Source organism: Dermacentor albipictus, chromosome 1, assembly GCF_038994185.2.
Source record: "Dermacentor albipictus isolate Rhodes 1998 colony chromosome 1, USDA_Dalb.pri_finalv2, whole genome shotgun sequence".
Lineage (NCBI taxonomy): Eukaryota > Metazoa > Arthropoda > Arachnida > Ixodida > Ixodidae > Dermacentor > Dermacentor albipictus.
Genome location: NC_091821.1, coordinates 286,935,618 through 286,961,282, shown reverse-complemented (window position 1 = coordinate 286,961,282; position 25,665 = coordinate 286,935,618). Strand labels below are relative to the sequence as shown.

Genomic DNA, 25,665 nt, shown 5'->3' with positions numbered 1-25,665 from the left:
CTGCTCATTAGTACAAAAATAAAAGAGGTAAAAGGAGTAAACCGTTGGAGAGGAAAGGGGAAGCCACGAAGTTGGTGGAATAAGGAAATTAGAGAGGCCATCGAACAACGACGGTGGGCATCTCGGGAACACAGAGAATCAAAGAGGGCGCAGTTATCTGAAGAGGAAATAGGCCAAAAATGGGAATATTATCGACAAAAGAAACAAGTGCAGGTCCTCGTCCACGCTAAAATAAAGCAGTCCTCTGATCGCTGGCTGGCTGAAGTTCGCGATGCAACTAAAGGGGGGTCAAGAAAATTCTGGAACCATATAAGCTGGCTGGGTAAAGCTAATCACAGAAAAGAGGAACAGATTCACGATGCCGACGGAAATTGTTTAGAGGGAGATGACGCTGTGAACTACATTGGTTCAGTTATAGCAGAGTCATTTAGGAAAGACGATAGGGTAATCACCCCAAGTGAGGGAGCAACACAGAATAGCATAATATAAAACAGCTTAGAATTGACCAATCTTAACTGGAAAAAGGCGGAAGCAAATGTTCCAAAATGCACGTCCGCGGGGATAGACAAAATTCCAATCAAGTTAATTAATGAACTTGGCCCAAGAAGCAAGGAAACGCTGATAAAAGCATTGGAGGCAGTCATAACAAATAAGCAAATTCCGCACAGCTGGAAACAGAGTAAAATGAATTTGATTTATAAAGGGAAAGGTGATAAGAAGAACATAACATCTTTCCGACCAATTACGATAACATCAGTTATATATAGGCTGGCGATGCAGGCGGTGAAATTAAAAATGCAGTCATGGGTAGAAAGTAATGGAATACTTGGAGAACTTCAGAACGGGTTCAGAAGTGGTAGGCGCTTAGATGATAGCCTGTTCGTGCTTACCCAGTGCATAGAAATAGCTAAGGCGGAAAATAGACCTCTGTATTTAGCCTTCCTGGACATAAGTGGTGCATACGACAATGTGAACAGGGAACTCCTGTGGAACATATTAAAAGCTGAAGGTATCGGTAATGAGGTAATTGATTTTCTACAGGAACTATATCGAGAAAATAATGTTGAAATAACATGGGAAGGAATCAAGAGTACGACAACTGTCGAGGTTCACAAAGGATTAAGGCAAGGTTGTCCTCTATCACCGCTGCTGTTCATGCTTTATATGATAAGCATGGAAAGAAGGTTACAACGAAGCAATCTAGGGTATAATCTGTCGTACAGATTAGGCGAAAGGTTGTTGAGCAACGACTACCGGGTTTAATGTATGCGGACGATATTGTACTGTTAGCAGATAGCCAGGAAGATTTGCAAACTCTGGTTAATTACTGTGGGGACGAAGGAGACAGTTTAGGTTTCAGGTTTAGTGCAGCTAAGTCCAGTGGGATGTTTTTCAACGATACAACTGATCAGGAGCTTACAATACAAGGCCACGAAATACCCCGAGTGGCCGAATACAAGCATCTCCACACCTAAGTATACCTACACAGAAAGAGCGTTGACTCACAATGGCGGAAAAGAACTAGGAAGCTAACCAGTAAGTATGCCAGACACGAGGACGAAAAAGGACAGAGCATTAAACGACAGGTTAAAAATGCGGAAGGTAAAAATTGGATAAATTCAATGGAAAAGAAGCATAGTGTAGAACTATATCGATACTGGAAACAGCAGATCAGGAAGGAAGCGTTTTATGATAACTCAAGAGGCAGTGCCCTACTCTTTGAAGCTAGATCAGGATGTCTTAGAACGCGGAGCTATAAAAAGAAATTTAACGAAGAAGAAGACACATGTACTGTGTGTGGTAAATATGTAGAAACAATGGAACACCTCATACTAAAATGTGATGGTATCAATCCCGATGTCGATGCGGCCACAGTCACCCTTCCTGAGGCCCTAGGGTTCAGAGATAATGATAGTCACGTAAATAAATGTGCGGTGGAAATTAGCAAAAGGCGATTGGAGGATTGGTGGCTCAAAAGCAGAGAGGTGACATAAGGTTAAAAGGGTAGGAAGACGTATTTAAAGAAAATCGCGAAATTCAATAACACACAACACAGATAAAAATAAAAGGCAAAATAAAAATCTGAGCATGGTGGCAACTGCCATCGCCCCGTTTCAAAGGGGACGCTCCTACCTTCCATCCATCCATCCGGAAACGGGGTTTTGCACACGCTTTACCAGGTGTTCTGTGGCTTTACTTGGTTTCTGGCTGCTGCGCCTCGATCGTGCTCCCGCCAGTTTGGTTGCTGTGTGGCTGTCAAAGATTGATGGTGGGGTAATTCGCACTCTCCGAACCGGAGGGGATGGGGCGACAACAAACCCACCCCGCGTGCGTTTATTGAGGGTTCGACTGCTGACCGGCGATAAGGTCCACGCCTGATCGACCGTGAACCAGAGGCATGAGACGGGAGGAGACGTCGTACAACACACACACTCAATTTAATACGATAAAATCATGCGCGAGACATAATGGAAAAAAACGTGCAAACTTCCAGTAGTGGGTCCTAGCTCGCGGAGAGCGTGCGGGTCACACAACACACGCCCTGACGCCACTCGCGCGACACTAAGCCCACCACGTGGGAACTATTAACACTCGCGAAATAACAAACAAAATACGCGACACAAATGAAAAATACACGTGACAATAAATATGGCAAGCACTACACTAACAGAACATATAAGAATCAACACTCGATGGCTAAATAAACGAAAGATTAAACGCGATTGAGAAAATCCAGTCCGGCGGAGAGTTTGTGAGCGGCCTGGAACACGAGGCTTATCTGGGGCGTGCTTGCCGAGGTCCCGATCTGAAGAGTGTCGGGCTGCTGCAACCTCGCTGCCGAAGATCCTGACGGACTTGCACCGTCTGTCGCTCGACCGGCGAAGGCTTCGGCCTGGAGATCTCAGCCTGCCGACCACGTCTTCAGCTGTCCCCCGGTGCACGACCTCGTTCCTTCGTCCTCCAAGCTGCTCTGCCGCTCGCCGAGCCCCCGCGTCCCTCCGCCGCGCTGAGGTGACCCACGTGATCAACCCGTCGGGCGGGTTCGGGGACAATGGGGAGCGCTCTCCCTCATCGCCGTTCAAGCGGCGTTGCTGCTGCTGTGGCAATGGCGGCCATCTTGAGAGGAGCGCGGGCATGCAACTCTGTGACAGTGGCAAACGTAGCGCCTACATATATATGTAGAGGCTATATATGTAGACGCTAGGCAAACGTAGCGCCTACATATATATGTAGACGCTACGTTTGCCACACAGCAACCAAACTGGCGGGAGCACGATCGAGGCGCAGCAGAATACATGTAGCGCTGAGTCATATCGAGTTAAGGCACACTCTGAACTGACTTTTAAGGGCATCCCGAGCGGTTTTTCGTTTATTACGCCGCCGTTATCCCGAGTTGTGCCGCCGCGCTCCAGCTGTTGCATTTCGTGTAGGGCTACTGGCAGAGTGCGGTTTCCAGGTGGCACGATGGCCTCGACTGGAATAAACGCACACGACACCAAAGATTGAGTAAGCCTGAAAATATTTTATTTGCATTTTACATGTACAACAAGAAGCACACGTCTACGCATCCACACAAACGCGGTTACATAGTCAAGAACATAGTCAAGAAATGGCTCATTAATAAGGGTAGCACAAGCGCACAAGAAAGAAGACCTAAGCTACAAAACGTACGGTCGGCTGCTAAGTATAATAATTTCCCTGTCACCGCGTGTCACTTTTATACAGCGTCTTTACAGCACTACCAGGCCGGGTAGTTCGGCCGAAAGAACGCAACAGCTTACGGCCGTCAGCTGCCTCTTCCTTACGGGTGTCATAATTATCTTAATATCCGCATCAACGTCGTGCAAGTCCGCATACAGGCATCTCTATCTGAACCATATGTGCCAGCTTAATACATGTGTAGTGAAATTATGATAACCACTGCGTCTTATCAAACGTATTGGTTTTGCAAATGCGCATTACAGCTGACGGAACGAGATACTGTAAGTGAAGCACAAGAGAACACGGACAAAGGGAGGGTACAACACTTGAAGAAATGAAGAATTATAATAATAATAATATATAGGGTTTTACGTGCCAAAACCACTTTCTGATTATGAGGCACGCCGTAGTGGGGGACTCCGGAAATTTTGACCACCTGGGGTTCTTTAACGTGCACCTAAATCTAAGCACACGGGTGTTTTCGCATTTCGCCCCCATCGAAATGCGGCCGCCGTGGCGAAATGAAGAATTAGTAGGCGTACAGCAAACAACCCACGAAACACATAACCTCTTAAAAACTTCTTGAAACGGCTACAAACGGCTATAGACGTCTTGGTCTATGATAAGACTGAAAATAGAATTTCTTCTAAACATAACCTCAGCACTTGGAATATGCTAGTATATATTCTATCTGCTGCAAAACCCACTACTGGTGTCACTAGAGTCTGTTTTGGTAAACACATTCAGAATGTCTAACTCAAGAACTTTTCTAGATCTATTTGTCTAAAAGTGCATAAAATGCCAAACGACGGGTTAAATGTGTGCTAAGGCGCCAATACACTCCGACGTAACGCGCGCTCGTCATGGCGACGTTGGCGAAAACACGACCTCTACAGTCCGGCGGCATTCGGCGCGCTCGGACGTCGTCCGGCGCCGAATGCAACCGACTGCATTTCGCGCCGAGCAAGTTAGTGTTCCTGTATATGCTCCCACAGGGAGCAGAGTTGCGCATACCTTTTCCGGCGCCGCTCGCACCGCTATTGGCTGAGCGCGAAAAATGACGTCAAATGATCCGCGCCGCTGCGAAGCCAACTTTACGGGCGCATCGCCGACTCATGCGAACTCGTCTTTTCCATCAGTGCCATCGCCATTGCAATCAGCGGACCGTCGATCGTGCGTTGAGAGGAGTAGCTGCGGGTTTCAGGTACGGTATTCGACGATGTGAAGGACCTTGGTGAAGTGATACGAAACACATCGTACTGGCACTTGTATTCCAGTATGACGGGGTGCAGCGCACCACACTGCACAAACCGCATGGAAGTCAGCCATAGGAGTAAATGCTTCAGCCAAGCAAACTAGCTGGAGACACACTGATACTATAGTGAGAGTGTTGTTGCTAACAAGTCTGGGCTTCTTGACTGAATGCACCCTTCAGAGTTTAAAATTGAAATTAATAATATGTACCTCTCTCGTCAACCGCAATTTCTGAAGAGCTAGGACATCTTTGCAGAAAGCACACAAGGGAACAAGGATAAAACAGGTGCTAAGTTGGCATATGCATATTTAGCTCTCGAGCTGTGATAATTGTAATATATTCCTTCTCCGTGTGAAGTTTTGAGAACAGTAAAATTGATTCTAGTCAATTTATTGTCTTGAAGTGCACAGGCTTATTTATTTTGTTAACTAATTGCTGCCATAGAAGCTAAACCGCGATTGTATGTGTGCTAGCTTGTGAGCATCATGTATCAGCCAGTGGAACAAAAACGTGTCGTTCATTTAAACACGCTAGAAATCTACGTTGTGCTTTGGTGAATGCTGTTTCCTGTGGGTGGGAGTGGAGTGAATGCACTGTTCAATGACGTAAAATTTCCTTGCCTCTGATGCGATAGGTCACAAAGCTTTGTAACCTGGCTTTTTGGCCAAAACCTGCTACAGTGATTTCATTGATTTGATACAGTGTCTTCAACTACTGGCTTTTCTCCGAGTGGTAAGAGATCAAGAAAAATGTGTTGTCAGATTACAGTCTGCACTGTGTGAATAATTACTCTGCAAGTTTGCCATCTTGATATGATTAGTGCAATAAAAATAACCTGTTGTTACTCTTAATAGCTTGTTGCCTTTCCAGTTTCTTTGAATTCTGCCCCCAAGGTTCCATGAACCAGCACACTTGGCCTGCTGCCAGCAGCCGTTCATGCATTCCCTTGTATGAAATAAATTTGATCTAGAAGCTCTTGCATCTTGAATCTTTTTCTACTTGCAGATTTGCTGCTACTATATGGCTGATTAGTCTGCGGTATGAATGAATCGTAAAAGTAAGTAAAATGTGCGCATGTGAACATTTGAAATGCGCTTAAATCTGTGTCTGCACCGCATGTATCGAAAACGTGCAGCTGTTGTCAACGATGGTTAGTGATAAATGACGCTCTGTTAACGGTCACTGACATAACTGCAGGCACGATAGCCCTTTTGGCGACGGTCATTAATCGGCTGGTTTCGGCAGCCAAAATGCGCTAAGTGTCCACCTTACGTGTGTGAAGTTTTAAACACTCTTTAAAACATTTCGTGCTTTCTGACAGTGATAAGACAATTCATATGCATGCTGAAAATCATTGCACCGCCTTTTGTGGCAACGTACTGCGCGTTTGCGAGCGAACTTTGGAGCTGTTCGAGCCACGGGAGTATTTTATTTTGTGGAATCGAAGGCGGTCCTACCCCCTATTTGTACGTTCATGTGTGTGTTTGTATATGCGTGTTTACATAGGTACATACAAAGTTTCGGTTGGTTGGAAGCCCACCCCTTCCGACTGCACGAATGACTCGTTCGAGCATAGCCTGTATTAAGAAGTGCCCTTTGCTAAGTGCCTGCGAAAAATTGGCGCTTGTAGCTCGCGACCACTAGAGAAAAGGGCGGAACACCGCGCGGCATTTGGCTCCTGCGCGCACGAGGAGTGGCTTCGCTGCAGAGCTGGATCACGACGGCGGACCTATGCGCAACTCTGCTCCCTGCGGGAGCATATACAGGAACACTAGAGCAAGTTAGCGCCTAGCGCCCTCTCTCGTCGAGGTAGAGACTCACTACTCGGCAGGCTGAGGCAGAACGAGATCGCCTCTTCGCTAGAAAGCGTGCCCGACCTGTGCGGCTCCAGAATCGAAAGGTTTCTGGAGGTCGTCCAGCAACACCCGTCTGTCTACGACACCAAAAAAATGGACTACTGGGATGCGGAGCGGGAAAACAACGCGCGAGAGCAGATACGCATGTACTCTGGCCTCTCAACAGGAGCGTGTGTGTACACGTCTCCGGATATGCTATTCATTCAGCGACTGTTTGTTTGTCTTGCTTTCCCTGTTTCAGTCAAAGAGTGCCTGAAACTATGGAAGCGGCTGAGTTCACGAACCCCTATGTTCGTGAACTGAAAGCTGTTGAAGCGACGAAAAGGAGTGGCAGCGGCTACGTGTCTGTGTTATGTAGAGAGACCTGTTCCTCTTGCGACGCAAACCATGCGACACACGGTTCGATTCGGTGTCCGATCTGGCGTCCGACGCACCGGAACGGCAGCCGGAATCGAGGTGTATTAATTGCCGTGCCGATGCGCCGGATCGGACGTCCGGCGTGCGAAAAACCGGGCAGATTTTCATCGTTCGACGCGTCCGACAACCGCACCGTCGTTTGGCCGCAGCCAATGACAGCGTGGCTGGCATGTGACGTTCTCTGACGTTCCCTCCACGGAGGCGGCGCTGGCTGGCTGGTTTCTCGCAGTCTTTTTTTTTTTTTCCTTGCATGCTGCAGTTTGTTTCCGACACGAAATAGTTACCAGTTCAGTAAAATTATCTCGAACGTGTGCCTGTTGTGGAAAGCAGCGCCTAATACACTAGCACCAAGCTACTGGCGAGATCGGGAGCCGTGACGCGAAGGCATTTCACGGGCAGACAGCACACACCGACCGTCTGAGCGAGGCTGCTCGCTTCGCTTACACGTTTGCCCTTCGCAACGACTCCGTCGAGTAAACCATTGTATTTAATTACGGGCGACCTGAATGTAAAGTGCTAATTGTTTTGGCAAAAATAAGCGCTCTTTGACGAGCTCGCGTTGGATCGCCAGCGCCGTCGGCCGCAGCGTCCGCCTCGCTAGGCCTACCGGCCCTATCACTGGTTGTTGGCGGAGCCGTCAGTAGACAACGCGCCGTCGTGAAGTGTTCCGTCACTCGCAGGGGCATAATTTTATTGATAGTATTCGCGTAAAGCGAAGCAGTGTTGTGCAGAGTTGTTTGTATTGTGTTTCTCGAAGTGGATATGAAGTGAAGCTGAGTGGCTGTATCTGGGCGGAGCTTACGCGCCGCTCAATCTTCCGGATGCACGCACCGTGTGCCCCGAATCGTAGTATGCCGCACGTCGGATCGGACGCCGAATCGTATTTCGTCTTGCGGAATGAGTCTGCATCCGTGCCATCGCCGAGCAACAGTCCGGTCCGCGGTCGCTACCGACAGAGAAAGCGCGCGAGATTTGTTTCGATGTTCCACGACAGTCGCCACGGAGCGACGCGGTGTTCTGCGCATGCGCTACTCCAGCTGCAGCAGGGGCGCGGCGTTGTACTGTAGGGGGACGGATTTACGCCTGACGCGGCGTAGCCGACCTGGGGCGCTATTCTGGACATTCCGCCATTTTCTCCGGTGCGTGACGTAGGCGCGACGCAAACAAAATGGCGCTGGTGGCCCAGTTGTGCTTACGTAACGTGACGCCAACTTGACGTTTCGCCTAAGAAACTGAAATGAAGACACTGAATGTAGCGTTATCGGTAAAGCAAAACAGTTTTCCTCCGCAGTAAAAATAAAGCAGCTATCTCAAAGTGTATGATTGTTCCGTCGAAAACGCTTCGCGCTTCCGTCGTCTGCTGCGTACAAGCCGTCGTCTGCTTCAATAGCTAGGATGCGTGTCCCCGGAAAATGCAATGAGTCATCGCATGTTGGCGCCAACGCGCTTGTTTTCTTGCTTGAGACAACATACGCGACCTACCAGTGGTGATGCGCGCACGTTCTAGGCCACGTTATCGCTATTTCGTGAAACGTAAGTGACTCAGCCCGACTTTGCTGGCTGAGAAACGGCCGAATATCACCGATAGCGTTGCGGGCGCCAGAGATAACCACTAGCGCAACGCAAGCGCCGGCGCTGCCATCTCTTGTTCATTTCGCAGGTTACTCGCACCGCGGGAGGAAACTTCAAGGCGCCGCCTTGCGTACATTTCTTTTTATAAATTAGAAAGAGGCCGTTCTCACAACTTTTGATTGTGCGAAAAGGCATTAATCTTGATTACAATACAAATGCAGCAGTGAAAAGTGGACAAGATTGCCGAAAGTTTGCTGTGTTCAACCAATATTATTTTGTATAAACGCGTTCTTTAAAAAAATGGTGGCCCCAAACACAAATGCCAACACCACCCGAGAGCGATGCAAATACTATGAGCACGCGTTATGAACAAAACATTTTCGTGGCGCCAAACGATGGGGAAAATGTGGCGATACGCATTCCTCTCGGCTGCCATTGCATATGGCTGCTCATTAGCATAATTCGCGCGGCTCGTCGCAGCAAAAATTATGGCGGAAAATCTCAGCGATGGCGGCCCAGTGCAACGTCACGCATCGTCAAAATGACGATTACGAAACAGCCCTTCCTGTGACGCTCCTCACGAGATATTCCTTCAGCCAATCAGCAAGCTGGCATGGCGCATATCTTGAATCGCCACCACATATTCGCGCAATCGCAGATGCATTGCACTGGCTTCTGCACGCTACCGCTCACATTCTTTTTGAAGCACTAACATCACAATATGTCTGCCAAGGACCAAAAAAATGTATTAGTCCATAAAATTTGCAGCTCCACGTCACGTTTCGTCATCTTGATGAAAACGCAAAATGACATTTCGCAAAACTTCCGTTTCCCGGCAAAAATTTCTAGGCACGTGAGCTCGCCACAGCCAATAAGAGAGTAAACATGGCGGATAATAGCGGCCGTGCAGCCCAACGATGGTGCAGCCGCCATGCGTGTCCAGAATAGAGCCCCTGGCGTGACGTAGCGCAACCACCGCGCGCGCGCGCGCCGGGTCACGTCGAAGTGTATTGGCGCCTTTACCGTCGGCCGTCGGCGTTAGCGAATAAAAGACGCCACAGACAAATCGAACTCGTTGGAAGCAACATAAGTTAATTAGCTTTAATATTAGATAATTTCACACGAGAACTTCAACAATCAAGGGCGTGTTATTGTTTTCCATATATGGCCTCGAGCTCCACCACTGGAAAAGCTGGCGCCACCGTCGGCGTGACGTGCTAGGAGGGATCACGTGGACATAGCGGCCGCGTCGGCTGCTTCGGGAGCGCCGAAGCGAGCTGAAAACGAGAGTTTAAATTCCCTCGTACGCTGCGGTCCTCATTTAGTGGTGAGATTTTCCCGCTTCGAGTGTCTTCTTTACAACGCTTGAAAGCACTTCAATAGGTAGTGGCTGCCTTTGAAGGCGCACAACATGGTAGGCTACTGCTCGGTGCCGCAGTGCCGGACTTACGCAGCGGAGCCCGGTGTCAGCCTTATTCACACGAAGCCGCAGGACAAGAAGCTGCGTGAAGCTTGGCTCGCGAAACATAAAACCGGCAAACAGTCATCGGCTACAACTCGGGTATGCAGCAAGCACAGACGCGAGAAAGATTTCTGCTACGCCGCCGGGTATGCGATGTTCGGAAAACGCGTACTGAGGCGCTCGCCCGAGTCAGCTGCCCGACTAATGTCATGACGGTTTGGTCTATGAACTTGTCGATGCTATAGATACTGGCAAGTTCACTGGAGTGGAAAGGGAGTGGTAAGAAGCACATTAAAAAAGCATGGCATATGGTCATGTTTGTGTTATGGATTAATGCACTGGATTACCAAAAGAGAAGCAGCGGGAAATCGCACGCTGTGAACGCCGATAAACATACAGTGCGGCGCAACTCGAGATGTAATATTGAAACGTCCAAGAATTTAGAAGAAAGAAACGTTGAATCGTCGCGACGGCACATCACAGTCCCCGTAGGCGTCGAAGCCTCTACAATGAAATTATTTTTGAATAGTTCTGATAGCGCCTACGCAACAACGCAACAATGGTTGCTTGTATACTGTCAAATGCTCATATTCTGCGGCCTAAAGCTCATGGCACGGTGCGAAAACGCGCACGCGGTGAAAGCGAAACAGTGCGCGGACAAGCATGTAGACGCGCAGTCGGTCGTTGGGAATCTGCGCGATCGCTGCATTGAGGCTTCGTTCTATTACGCTCCATTTAGTTATACAAACACTATAAGAACATATTTCACATACTCTGCTCTCAGCGTTTGCCTACCTTTCACGCAAGAAGCCGGTTCGGGAGACTCCATCGCGGCGACCGCGCGCAGTGGCGTTCACTGTACGTATTCGGTAAAGAGACATAGCGTCTGTAAACGATTCTGTGATTTCAGTTTGCCCAAGGTTATTATTTAGACAGTAAAAAACTTATGTCGTTTCAAAAGTACTTACAGAACTATCCGGAAAAGCTCGCGCGTGGTGTTTTCAGTGAGCGCTGACAGCAAATCCTATGAGGAGCGCGCCACGTGATCCCTCATACTACGCCAGCGAGGCGCTTATATGGCGACTCCGTAACTCCTCGCCGCCAATACCGCTATGTCTCGGTCCTGGGTTCGTTATCAGTTGTACGTCATTCAAAGCCGTTCTGTACATTTATACTGGATATTAACTGAAGTCATTTAGCTGTGCTGCAGTGTGCCGTGTGTTTTGCATCAGTGCTTCGTGACATCGGCTGTATTGCGTGTTTTCGCTGACGGCTTGCTACTACAATGGCGGGATCTGCGTTCGCCGCCTTCGTGTCTCGGTGCGTTTTTGTATGTCGCACGTTGGGATAACACTTTTTCCGGTAAGTGAAATACATTGCGCTTCGTTTTTCGTCAACAATGTGAATATATTGAGGTGTTACCCGTGACAATGCTTGATATATGGGCTCTTCTGCCCTGCGAGTTTTCGTCATTACTTTTATACGAGGGTTCTGCTTGTGTTCAGCCGTTCAGCACTACCGCGCTCCGCGACTTCCGCAACACCAGTCAGAACTTTGCCCTGCTTGTCAGCCTGTTAACGTAGCACGAACCAACCGAAAGGAGTGCATTCGAAGACGACGCGCTTGCTGTAATGCTCAACCAGACTGAACTCGCCCTATTTTGTGTCCTTTTGTTCTTACGTGTGCGCGCGTGTGTGTCAGTGACTATGCAGTTTGTAGCGTTCCCATTTTATAGCAAAACAAAAAATATAACTGCAATGTTTACTTCATCTATACAATTCCAAATTAAATCGTGTGCTGATGTACAAATTTCACTTGTTATGTTCTAAATAAGCAGCAAAACCTTTGGCAACTCTGAACTTAGTATCACACATTACTTCCCCCCCCCCTATTTTTTGGTTTCTGGATTGGATTGGCGCGGCTCGCTACGTGCTTGCGCGCGCTTTTCCGAGCGCAGATTGGTGTGCGCCTGGTTTCTGCACTAGGCTGTTATGCAATGGGCGTCTTGCGCTGGAGTTTGAGGTATAGTAGCGGCGCCTGGTGGCGGTGCGAGAAACGACATCTGGGTCGTACCAGCTTGGGTCGTATTGAGCGCTGGCTGTGGCGAAGCACGTTTCTAGGCCGAGTTTTGCGTCGATTCGCACTTTTTTCTGCCCTGTTGCGAGTGCGAAAAGGCTCGTCACTTCTCACAGACCACGCTGCGAGCTCGCCGAAGCCTATAGTTTAACGAAAACGGACTCTCCGTGTGCCGTGGGACGTAATGCTAGGAGCAGAAGGAATCGTTGACGCCGATCCAGCCTCGAAAAGGCGTCACCGTCATTACTTCTGCGTCGCGGGCTGCCATGAACAAGATGGCCTGAATCCCAACATCAGATTCTGCCGTTTTCCTTCAAGGCCTCACGAAGTGGCGCGTCGGGCGCGCTGCATAGCTGCAGTTCGTCGCGCTGAGTAAGCGAAACTTCGCGCCATGTCGACTGCTTCACCTGTCTTGAAGCTTGCTTGATTATCTGCGTTCTAATGTTCGGTCTTTTGCACCTACAGTCCCGACAGCAGACCGACATAGCAGCAGGCATGGCTGGCAATTCACGATTCGAGACCCGGCCACAGCGACAATTAACAATACGACCGATGCGAAGTGGTGAAGTGACCAGGTGTGTTCAAATGAGCACAAATGGTCGGGCTCATTCGATGACGATTCACTACTCCAATACGAGCAGCACAGGTTAAGAGAGTTAAATGCGCTCATCCTTGATCTCAAGCAAGCACGTTGAGGCAGCGCAGCAAGGCAGTATTGATTGCAGCACATCGATGTTCGAGCGCTGTCATTAAAACCTACGTCAAGCGAACTGCGCACGAGCTCGCGCTGCAGCGCGATTCGCACGTACGTGCGAGCTCATATGCATTGCATCAGTTATTACCAGTTACTAAAAGGGACAGATGGCCGCTACTACAACGCAGGCATAACTACTTGTTTAGCGGCATGCAGTCAACAAAGATTGCAGGAGGCCCGCCGTTTCGCGGCATGTCGAAAGACCACTACCGTCGCGGCGCGTACGATCGTGCGCTCGAGCAGTTCCGTATACATGATGCCTGCTTATCGCTGCTGTGGATTCATTTATAGCAAGCATTTCCTCGCGTTTGTGCGCCTGAATCTAGCAGTTAGCGTGCAAACCTTACCTGAAGTTCCACTTCGTACGCGACTCGCTTCACTTGCGATTGACACGGTGCTAAAACTTCGCCGCCTGATTCTTGAACGGCGTACACGTATTCGGCACAGCATAATTTCTTGCCTTTACGCAACGTGCCACCCCTGAAAAAATCTTCGGCGCCCGATATTCGCTGCAGGCCGTGAAACAACACAACCTAAAGTGGCGGGTCCATATTGTAAACGTGCTTTCCGAAGCAGACGACCGAGCTTGGTACGACCCATTTTTGCACAGAGGGCGCTTTTTAGCACCTTTTTCGCAGCGCCCCCTGGGCAATGCAAGAGCCCCATCGCTTTTTCGAGCGCAGATTGATGTGAGCCTGGTTTCTGCACTAGGCTTTTGCACGATCGCCTGCTTTTTGCACGGGGCTTTCAAAAGGCGAAGTGAGCATATACAAAAGCAAAGGGTAAGAAAAGTGCGCTTTATTTGCCATTACTATGTCACACTGGGTAGCGCCGTGCGATCGCTTCTAATAAACGCAGAAACGAGTCCTTGCAGCGCATGTGCCCATTAATCGATGCCCACCATAGCCATATCAGGTGCGACTCGAGAAGCTGTGGAGTCACCCTGTAGCCGGCGGAGTCGAGGTAGCGCTTCACCGTCTGCCAGTAGCTTTCGATTTTCTGGGTGTGAGCGCCCGTGATTGGGTCTACAAAGTTCATGCTGTGGTTAACAGCCTCCCATTGCAAATTCAGTCTTGCTCCGTTAAGTTCGGGATGCAGTTGTATGCGGCCCATTCATCACTGTGGATGGTGGTTCCCGGTTCAACGTTGGCTGCAATAATGGGGCCTAGCGTCGCCGCGTCTCGTCGGTCGACCTTGAATAGTCGGAGCTCCCCGGTGGTCACGCAGATCATGCCGAATACCCATGGTCCACGATCTGCAATGCCGCCGTAATTTTGGCGGCTCGGCGGAACGTTGTCGCCCGTCATCAGGCGGCCTCGATTGTATTTTCGCTTGCCGCGAAGGAGGCATTCATCAATTTGCACAATCCTCCCGGGGCCACCGAGTGGGGGTCGCGCCAGCAGCTCGTCCCGCACGACCTCACGAGCGTAGTTCCTCCAGTCGGCGATGACATGGTCCGACAGATTACGCAAGTCGCCGGTCATCTCCTTCATGAGCCACGTGCCTATGTTTTTGCTCACGCAGTACGTGAGCCAAATCACTTGCCGCCTGCAGTAAGCGACGCTCACTTCGCCTTTTGAAAGCCCAGTGCAAAAAGCAGGCGATCGTGCAAAAGCCTAGTACAGAAACCAGGCTCACATCAATCTGCGCTCGAAAAAGCGATCGCATAACAGCCTAGTGCAGAAACCAGGCGCACACCAATCTGCGCTCGGAAAAGCGCGCGAAAGTACGTAGCGAGCCGCGCCAATCCAATCCAGAAGCCAAAAAAGAGGGGGGAAGTAATGTGTGACACTAAGTTCAGAGTTACCAAACCTTTAACCTAGTAGGTGCTTCATCTGGGAGTGAAATCACGACAGCTTGGCATTTATTAATGAGTGACTCTGACTGGGTCACCTTATTTGTAATTGCAAATCTGCTTTTCAACTGACTTGATGCTATCTTATTTTGTCCCTTTCACTCTATAGACGGCTGGACATCCTTCTTGTACCTTGGCGCTAGCTGGATGACGGGACCTCATCATGATTAGTGTAAGCCAATGTACTGTACCCTCTCTGGTCCTCCTAGTGCTTTTTCTATGGGTTAAAGCCAGGGAGCACTTCGTCGTAAAATAGCTAGTAGGTGTCTCACAAACGGGCATTTTTTTTTGCACTGGTCCATTATAAGCTGCCATTATTATAACCAATTTCTCAGTGCCAGTGTACATACACAGTTCTACTAATAATTAGTTTCCCTAAGCCTTACAAAGTTTACCTGTAGGTAGTCATTGTATGTAAGAACTGACAAATTAACTCTGCTGTGTCATACAAGTATTCCATACATGAGTAAAAATTTTCTACAACAGTGTACATTACACCTTGCTTCCCTGATGCACAAATGTATTCAAGCCAGTATTTGATTAGTTTGGTATTCTAAATGTTTTTGTGTGATTTAGTTTCTTTACAGGAACTTACTGTACAGCATCAGCAAGCAGTCTAATTTAAGATTTATGTGTGCTGTTAAAGGTGTGCTTTGCCGCTAGAATTGATAAAACATGGGCCGAGGCTTCCATACAAGGACAAACTTCAATTTCGCTCTACCACCATCAGCGCTTGGCTGGCGCTTGCAAAATGAATCACATCAAGTCGCTTGTGCCAGACTGTTTTTTAACCTTATTGTGAGGAGATCACAAAGTGATCTGTGGAGGCGCCTGCGTCTGAGATATAGATTGCGCTGCAACATATGTGCGTGTAGAACAGGCATGATGCTGAGGGTTCCAGCAGTTTGCAGAGGTGCTTTTAAAATTTTGTCATAACTGCAATTTTGCCTGTTCTGCTTTTTATCACCTATTTCAATAATATCATTGGAGGTGTTAGCAGAATTTATCAATCTATTTGCCCTGGCCCATTAGCCTGCCACATTTGCCTTTTCACTAGGTGGGCAATTGTTCGGCATGGACCATTACTTGAGTGCACTTTTTTGTGTGCAGTGGCTTTTGAGTTGCAAGTCAGCATAGGTGCTCAGAATTACCTGAGGCTATAGATGCACTGATGAATTTGCCACTATACGAATCGCTTTGCACTTTCTCACGCAAACAGCATGTTAACACTTCCAAGTCAGCGGGCAATGTTATCGTTTGATCACATCATGAGATACTCTCAATTTTGTATGACGCATTATCCAAGGTGTTGTGTCATTTGTGTGAGGTATTGCCCTAAGCCAATTAGGGTCACATGAAAATATATCGACAAAAGTGATTGATCCAGCTAGGAGTGTTGCTTTGGAACACTACTTTATCACGAGTCCTTCTTTGCATGCTGCCTGCTTAGTCTACTGTGTCATGTTTAAGTTTGAAAGAAAGGCAACAGCAAGGCAGCACAAAATGCCAAACTTGCTTTTAGTTCAGCAATATAAAACGCTATTTAACTTTTTAATTAAGTTAGTACATCATTTACATGCAGAGTGAATTATTGTTTTAAACGGATTATATTTTGCAGGAAGCTTCTCAGACTTGTTTGACAGGTTAGTAAGTGGCTTTTTAGCCATAAAACACCATATAATAATTTAAAGGCTGACTTTGACTCTGCTATGCAACTTAATGACTATATGTCAGGAACAAGGTCTCTCCCAGGGTTCTGCTAGGACACGCTTCCAGGGTTCTGCTAGGACACATAAATACCCAAGAAAGTGGATGGGAAAACGACGCCGTTGTAGCTCAATTGGTAGAGCATAGCACGCGAAATGCGAAGGTTGTGGGTTCGGTTCCCACCTGCGGCAAGGTGTTTTTTCATCCAATTTATCGTTTCTTTATTTAATTTATTAAGCACATGTCATTTCCCCTATGTTGTCCTTGGTGTCAGTGTTTGTTGGCTTCTTAATTGTGATAGGAAATATACTAGTCATTTTAAACATCATCGCATACATACCTTAAGATAGCCGTAATTTAAGAGAAAGGAGTGCTTAAATTTATTTTTAACGTGAGCCAAACTTCTTACTTAGCACATATTGCTAATTGAAGTTTCAGTTTCAATATTCTCATTTCCTCCCTTGCCCTTCTTTTCCTGTTCTGTGCAGGTATTGCTTTCCTATGTCTACAAGAACCGTCACATGTGGCCTGTGACAGCAAGCTTTTGTGGGCAGCCAGTGCTCTCCTACGAAGGCTGGCCTACTCTGGCAGCAGCGGCAATCATCTTCAAGATTTATCCATGATCACCTTTGCTGCTATTTGTCACTCTTGTTAATTACACTTTCTGCATCTTTTCTAATTTATTAGGTAATAAAGTATGAGTATGTGACATGGTATGAAGTTGATGTCTTGCTGCATTTTCGCTTGCAATCACCTTTTATGCATGAAAAGCTCATCATACAGTTTATGAAAAAAAATAACAGCATATTATGATTTATCTTTCAGTTCTTGTAACATGCAACGTACAAGGAATTCACTAATGGATGGTATGCCGAAGAACTGGCCATTATTTCTGCCTGATGCTGTGCAAGCATGCGGTGTTACCTTACAAGATGCACCCACAAAGTAAGTTACAATTTACTTTTAAATGAAGCATGGACATCAGAAAAAATATATTTATAATGCTAGTTAGAGTGGTTCGCAGTGTTTTTCTAGATGTGAACTATCCTTTATTTCTTAACTCATTGCAGCACAGTGTTCTGTTTCGTATAGTGGCGTAAGGCTATTGTGCCCCCTGTAGCTGAAACCAGGATGTAATTTTTGCCTGAACTGCAGCATCACTGACAAAATTTTTGTTTGCTAGAAACTATTTCAATTTGGTGGAGACCCAGCAGGGCGAAGTCTTGTCAATAATGATGTGTTTCACGCAGAGATGTTCTTGTTTAGGTCAATGAGTGAAAATTGGAATGATATCAGCATACAATACAGATCTTGTTTTATTTGCAAAATAATTCTGACAGGTGGCATTCAATTGATTGGTCTAATTAAAAAGCACAAATTGACCAATGAGGCTGTACTACGCTATTCCCATGGTTCACATCTGGAAAAACTACCTCTGCATCACTCTATCCGACAGTATAAACTTTTTTTTTCTGATGTCCATGCCTCGTTTAAAATAAATTATAACTGTGGGCAAACGTCGTGTTACTGTAACAGCTGCCGCAAAAATGTGATGGAATGTCTAATAAAAGTCTTCAGTTGTTCTTGTCAAGCTGTCCATTAGCCAACTTTTAGGGTAACGTTAGCAGGGCTTACTGAAGTACTTCTAGACGTCCATGGCTACAAAATGTCTTGATGAAGACAGCTACTAGGCTTTTGAATTAGCCGTTCAAGACATCTTTTAGACATCAAATAGCTGCTTGCGTGTTTCGTGGGAAGCGATGACGGAGAACACACAATGATGCATCGGGTGTTCTGTGACATCGGTTTGCGTACTTACGGTGTTATGGAGATCAACGGCATAAAAACGTACCTTCAAGCGTACTCGCTCAACCTCCGCCGCATTCATTATGATAATCAATGCCTAAGCAAAATGAGGCACTATTTTTTGCCAAGAGTACACCTCTTTACAGCAAGTCTATGTAATGACTCGCAGAGGAAACCAGCATGCTTTCGAAAATGTTTTACCGGTTTTGCCGCCGTAGTATTCGAACGCAAACGGCCAGGAAACACATCGATACCAATAGGCTGTCGGCTGTCGATGGTTAATCAAGTACAAAAACCTTGACGCTATGACTGAAAAGCAGCTTCAACAATCAAATTTTTAAAAAATCAACTGCCTATTTGCCTGAGGTAACAAAACATCCTTAGACGCCTCGATTGTTTATTTCAATGGTTTGTGTAAAGTAAAAAAATTCAGCATGTTCAGCGCCCCTAGCAGAGAAAGCATAAATTAAAGTATTCGACCAAATTACAGTAGCTCCACTTACGCGCTTACGCTGAAACGCACCTCGATTGATTTTTCGCCCTCTGTGGCCATTTGTTGAACTTGAGAGTGTGCGGGGCCTGTCATAGAGAAGCGTATCCCCGCAGGCCGGCTGTACCCGGTTTAGAGGCAAACCGGATGTGACGTGAACCAGTGCCGTACTCCCTGCCCCCAGATAGGTACTTGTACGCCTAGGGAAAGACGCTGCTAGGTGCTGCTGCTAAATCCCTGTGGTTTCTGCCGGCTCACGTAGGTTCGTTCGCGTGGTCTTGTTACGCCTCGCTGGATCGTGTTCAGTCATGCCGTCCTTGCGCGGCGTCATTGTCGGCGAGTCAGGTTAAATTCTTTAATCTGCAAATTGACGGCTACGCTGAAGCGCATGCCGTGTCTGCGGAATTTGAACCCCGAGGTATGGACCCCTTTTTTCCAGAGGCATGCCGTTACATACCGTCAGGAACACGCTTGGCTTATTTCTGACTCGGTAAAAAAATGTTTCACTTTTTCTCGCTGCTCGCTGCTGAAGAAATGCGGACCGTTTGTCGTAGTTGTCTCCATCACAGGGTGGCATTACTGCGGTGAACAAAGCAAGTGTTGCCGTACACACTGTGCGCACTTCACCCTTTGTTGGGCGGTCGGAAAATATTGGTCCCACTATTCAGGGCAACTTCGCTACTCTGTAGCGGTGAAGTGTAATTTCTACCATTGAACGTACCTGTGTAGACATGTTTCTGAATCGCGTTAAGCACATTTTTTCGTCAATTTCTTTGTCAAACATGCGATAGAGCGGTTGCGCAGATTGTTTACTTCCCTTTCTACAATGTTTGGTTTATTCTGTCGCCGTCCTTCAAACCACCACAGCGGCAAATCTACTCTTTTGATCGAAATTCCGCGTTTTCATAATAGCTGAATTTTGGTGCGGTTAGGTGTCTAAATTTCTCGTGCCCACAGCTACCAAAACAGGTGATCAAATTATTAGCATCGCGAATAAATCGCATTCCTACATATGCAAGCTGCTACATATTTTTGATTGATTGATTGAATAACTTTAATGAGCGGTTCTTAAAACGAAACCCGCTTTGCCTCTTCCTTGCTCAGTGGGTGGTGGCTGCTGCAGTCCTGCCAATATTGGTCACTGTGTATGGCACTGGATATGTGCTGCTTGGCATGTGTCTAAATGGCAACTTGGTTACCTGTTAAGTGCAGCTCAACATGTACCACTGGGTAGACACGTAGAACAAGAGGCAAGAAATTAAGTATACAACAGGAAATTTAAGAAGTCAGCCACAGAGAAGTCGGAAAGTCAGCATCGAAAGCAACCGAGTATGGACAAAAATGAACTAAACAAGACCAGGACATGCATTGTGTGCAGAATTATAGAAGTAAACGAGTGGTTGCATTTTACTGAACATTACAAAGGCTTCACTTATAACCGATTTTCACATATGCATGGAATCTGCTAACTTTTCTGTGCAAAACTCTACCGGAAAGGATATATTGCATCCATCGGTGTTAATATATTTCCTAGCATATTTTCTCTTTTTCAGCCAACATACACATCCCCGTTAAATCAAATAGATCACTGTAAATGGCTGCCACAAGCATATTACAAGAACTGTGAATTGGAAGCTGTTGGCTACCTGTGGCACGAAGTCATGCAAGGGTACATGTAGTCTTTGTGTGCACATTGACTTCATGTTTTACTCATTTGACTGGCTCCTATTGCACTCCGGCTGAATAGCAATAACACACAGGCCACTTTACGCTCGAGAAGCCTGCGAAAGCTGCAGGTACATTAATAAAAGTTCATAAGTACATGGCATTAGTGAAAAAAATTAAAACCTTTTCTGGTACAGCCGTGCGTTGTCGGAAGTGTCTCAATGCATTGCAGTGATTAAACAGGCACATATTGGCTGTACCACTTGGATTTCAGCGTGCACGCGTTGGCTGAATCAAAAATTCTACCATATTTTAACACCGAACATTAGCTCACGGGTGGAAAGCGCTGTTTCTGTTGTAAATAGATGTGGCTTGCACACAAGGTATGCTGCATGAACAGAAGGTGCTGCAGCCACATAACCTGACCTTTGATCTTCATTATGCTCACAGATTGAAGGGATGGAACTAAGTGCGTCTTTTAAATGCTTGATTTCAGCCAGTTAAATTTGCCAACACGGGGGATTCAAACCACTGGTGTCCATCTGCTGTTGGGCTGGATTCTCAATTTAGTGAGAATACTTACTGCGTTCATTGGTGCTGACAGATATCAAGTCAGTTGTAGCTCGGCATTTACTGTATTCCGTTTGTCGCCAAAATGCTAGAGAACCACTCGAGATCTTTCGATGTCAGCATCGTCATAATCAGTGGGCACCCCATAAGAAAAATAGGTCAATTTTGGATGGTATCCTTGCAAGTGTGAGAAGGCTAGGCCACAGAAACTCTAGTTTCTGATTTGTGCACTATTCAGCCACGTTAAAATGTGAGGAGCCTAGACATCTAAAAGACGAGGAGCAAGCAAATTGAATGTAGCTACCAAGCAAAAAATGTGGAAGCGTAAGCTGTTGATTTTTTACTCTAAAGGCACGTTCACACTGAAGACGGAGCGGCTAAACCGGGCAAAGCTCTTGGCCAGGCGGATAAAAGCAGGCGTTAAACGTGGCAGCAAGCCCGATCGCTTGCGGACCACTTTTTTTCCTGCCCGCCAGAGCTGTCCGCTTTGCTGCAGCCAATTGGAACACCAGACGACGCTGGCGTGTGCGCGATGAGGATGGACGACCGGTGCCACGAGACGGCGACAAGTGCACCACAAAAACGTAAGATACTCCGCCTCGGCGGTGCGGGCAGCCAGGCAAGCTGTCCACTATACAGGGTGTTTCAGCTAACTTGTGCCGAGGCTTTAAAAGAGAAAGACCGAAAGAAACTAGGCCTGCAGTACTCAAATGCAATCAATTCAGTAAACTACCCTTTTGAGCAACTTTAGTACTTACAGCTCATTGAGAAACATCTGCTTTATTTTTATGTGGTTATTTTTTCAGGACAAAAGAAAGTGCACAAAATCGAAAAAAAAGTACCATGCAACTATGCACTTTTTAGCAGTGATGAACAATGCGGCATGCAGACAGGATGTAAAAAATATGCAGTTCCGACACACTGAAAATTATGTAAGCAGCTTTCTTTGCTGCTTCTGTTCGTTGATGGCATTTGGCAGTGATGTGTTAAATGTTACCTTGCATGCACCACTTGTGTTTGTAGTACAAAGAGCTCACAGACAGACGTGCGCTCCGATGCTCAAGGTGGTGTTGTGCACCATCCATATCCTGTGAGAGTAGTGGCACTGTCATTCCCTCACATGGCGCATCGCATGGCGGGTGAGGTAGAGAAATCCGTTTATTGAATCCTTAGGAGAAATAGTTGCTGCCACGTCCTGTGCCCGACAGAGCAGTGCCTGCTGGCCACCCAGTGTTGCAGTGTAGGGACATTGAAGTTTTGATGCTGGACCACCACTTGCATACTGTCGTTTTGACGGCGTGGTGCTGTATTGCAGTTTTGCATCTGCACATCCTGTGTCAATTGTTGGCATGGACACACTTGCCGTGTTTATTTTTTTCAGAAATAGCATAAACATGCCATACCACACCTTGAACTATCATTATATTTTTAGTTTGCCCACAACTGTCACCATGTCTAGTTGTAGTGTTTTTCTTTTAAAGAGACTCCATACGAAAGATGCTTTCTGATGGCATCTTTACCTTCTCGTGTGATCATTCAGCGAGCACAAAGTACTGCAGCTTCTGCAATGCTTTTGTCTATTCCTTCCAGGCACACTACTCTCAATGTATCATTAGCGCTGAAATAGAATACCACCTGTTGCTCAAAGCAGCTTCAATATAGATTCTAATCGGAATAGGCAGACTTGTGGCAGTATACAACTTTCTATAGCCATAAAAGGCAAGCTAGCATAGTGGGGCATCTCAATGCTCGTAAAAGCATTCAACTGCATGTATCTCCAAATAACTAAGCTCAAGCAGACACTGTCAATATCTGTGCTTGTCACGGTGAGTTGGTGCGGGAACTTGAAGGTGTCGCTTTTCCTTCATATTTGTGTGTCTCTTATGTTTTTGCTAAGGCTCTTGCCACAGCAAAGTTGCTCTTGTGGTATTTTAGAAGGGTAATTTACTAATCACCTAGGCGATGTCATTTCCTACATTTGGTTGCACCGTGTGCATCAGTGCAATAAAATGGGTCAAACGGCTTAATACAAGATGTTGCCAGGCCTTTTTGGCACGACACTTGTGGATAACATTTTGGTGTGGCTTGGGCGAGACCGAAAGAGAGAAATTTACACATACGAGCACAAAGGCCAGGCACTGTTCCCTTGTGGCCTGCACAACCACTAGAATAGCAGCTAGTCTTATCAATTCATACCGAGTATCACAAAGTGGATTATTGCAAGAACTGTAGCTTGGTTGATACAAGGCACTTACAGCTGCAGCTGAAACATGTGGTGTGATCAACATGTACAAGGTTACAACACTCTTCACCCTTTTTGTATTTAAGACTTTTTAAACTTTGCCCGCAATTTGATTACAGCTTTCCAGAGTTCCTTGGAAAATCCGCCCATGCTCCTGCCATGTACATTGCCCCCCCCCCCCCCCCCCCCTCGATGTGGCATGCAAGATGGCAGCAGCAGCTGTGGAACAGTTGAAGAGGCGAAGAAAGGTCCACATTATAATAGGTTGTATGTAAATAAAACTGATTGAACACAACCGATTCGGCTTCCACTTTCGTCAAGACAATTGTCAGCAAACAAATGGAGTAATTTCAGTAGGGTGATACTAATAGTGCATAGAAATTCTTGGAAGCCTCGTCAGCTTTCTTGCTGTTAACAGGCTGTGTTGGTGAGGTGGTTTAGGCAGGGAATGCCAATTCATGAGGGATGGTCATGGCCACCATGTTCAATGTATGTGCAGCATCAATCAGTTCTCTAGACCAAGTGCACTAATGTCATGGCAGGCCAGCACTTCGTCGCATGATATATTTTCAAACCTCGCATGCTTTGGGGCTCTGAGAAAATTAATGAAGCATGAAACTAAAATCGGCATGTTGCACTTTTCAATACAACCATCACTGCATTTGTCCATTCTTGAAACAAATTTTATTGTACCAAATGCATACAGAATTGTGGAATATCCGAAGTACATTTTGCTTGTTTTGGTCAAGCAGCTGGCAGAACAAAACCACAAAGTTCCAAAGCAGGAAGGTAACACTTCTTTTGAAGTACACAACGAGTGCAAAACTTGCCGCCAATTAAAAAAAGAAGGGAGCTGCGACACACCATTTCTTGGTTCTTTGACCATTTATTTTTTCTTTTGTGGCTGATGTTTAAAAATCCTTGCTATAGCAAATGCAGACATCAAAAATCAACGCACGACAGATATTGGTACTATGGTGTAAAGTAATGAAGATATAATTTTGCATGCACATTATTTCGTCTGAAATAGAGGGATATAGCACAAACGTTGCTCTTCAATCCCAATAAAATATAAGGAACTCGTGGGCTACAAGAGGGCTACGGATGATTGTTGAGGGCCTCGGCTTCTGTAATGTGCAGCTATACGTAAGTACACAAGCATTTTTGGAATCTGCCTCTACCTGGGTGCAGCTTTGTGACCTGGAATGAAAAGCCACAGCCATTGAGCTGCTGCAGTGGTGACATCACAGTAAAAGGGAATAGCGAAAAATTAAAACAATAATATGGCCATGCAACTTGCAACAAATCAGATAGGTCACCTGAAGCTTCTATTTCCAATTTTTCTGGTGTTGCATAGAAGGGCAAAAATCTTGAAATAGTGTAAGACTTTCATGCATAAACAATTGTGCATATCTACTTTTTTTTAACCGTGCAGATATTTAGCAAAAAGTTTTGAGCACGGAGAGCCCAGCGTTTTTGCAAAGGAGTTTCTAGGTGAGGTGGACACACTATGCTGCTAATAATGCGAGTTTCAGAAAATTAATTTTGAAAAATTCAGTCACTTTTTTTATTAGTAACTTGGCGGCAGCCTTCTAAATGGCATATTTGGAGGCAGTCGCATGTGAACGCACACCCTTTCTTTTTCTAAATCTCGAAAATTGCACTTATTTTGAGATATTCATTATCGCGCTCAATTGAGTACAATCAAAACTTGGTGCATCCTCCTCCACATCAGGCGGCAGTGCCCTGTCAAGAAGTGTGGGACAAAGCTTAAATGATAGCCTGATATGGCACAGTATCAGCAGCTACAATGACTGGCCAAGATGTTTCCATCTGATGAGATAGCGGGACCTTCTTTTCTGCACTCCCAGCACACTCAGTTCCAATATTGCCTCGATTTGCCAGTGAAATTCAATGATGAATATCTTGAATTAGGTGCAACTTTCAAGATTTGTAAGAAATGAGAGTGCATTAGAGGAATTCCTCTGCAAGAATGCCACATTTTCCGCGCTCATAACTTGAAAACAAGAAAATCTGTACGGTAATAAAAGACGCCCTATACGTATACAGTGCATTGGAGCATTTCATGCAACCAATATTCAAGCACCTTCTGTCTACAAAGAATTCATAAAGCAAATTTATGCACTAATACTGGAATCAGTTACGAGCACTGGAAATGCAAACACTGTTACGAACCCTGGTCACATGCCAGGCATTGTGTCGCTGCTCTCTGCGT

The 25,665-nt window shown here is 46.4% G+C and overlaps 1 long non-coding RNA gene across 1 annotated transcript; it reads left to right on the top strand.

Moving 5' to 3' along the window:
- The first annotated feature begins 19,096 nt into the window (after positions 1 to 19,096).
- On the top strand, positions 19,097 to 23,738 carry LOC135915124 (uncharacterized). Its single transcript, XR_010568519.2, has 3 exons — positions 19,097 to 19,370; positions 21,539 to 21,771; positions 23,549 to 23,738. It is a non-coding gene; the product is annotated as an uncharacterized lncRNA (long non-coding RNA).
- Positions 23,739 to 25,665: the final 1,927 nt, after the last annotated feature.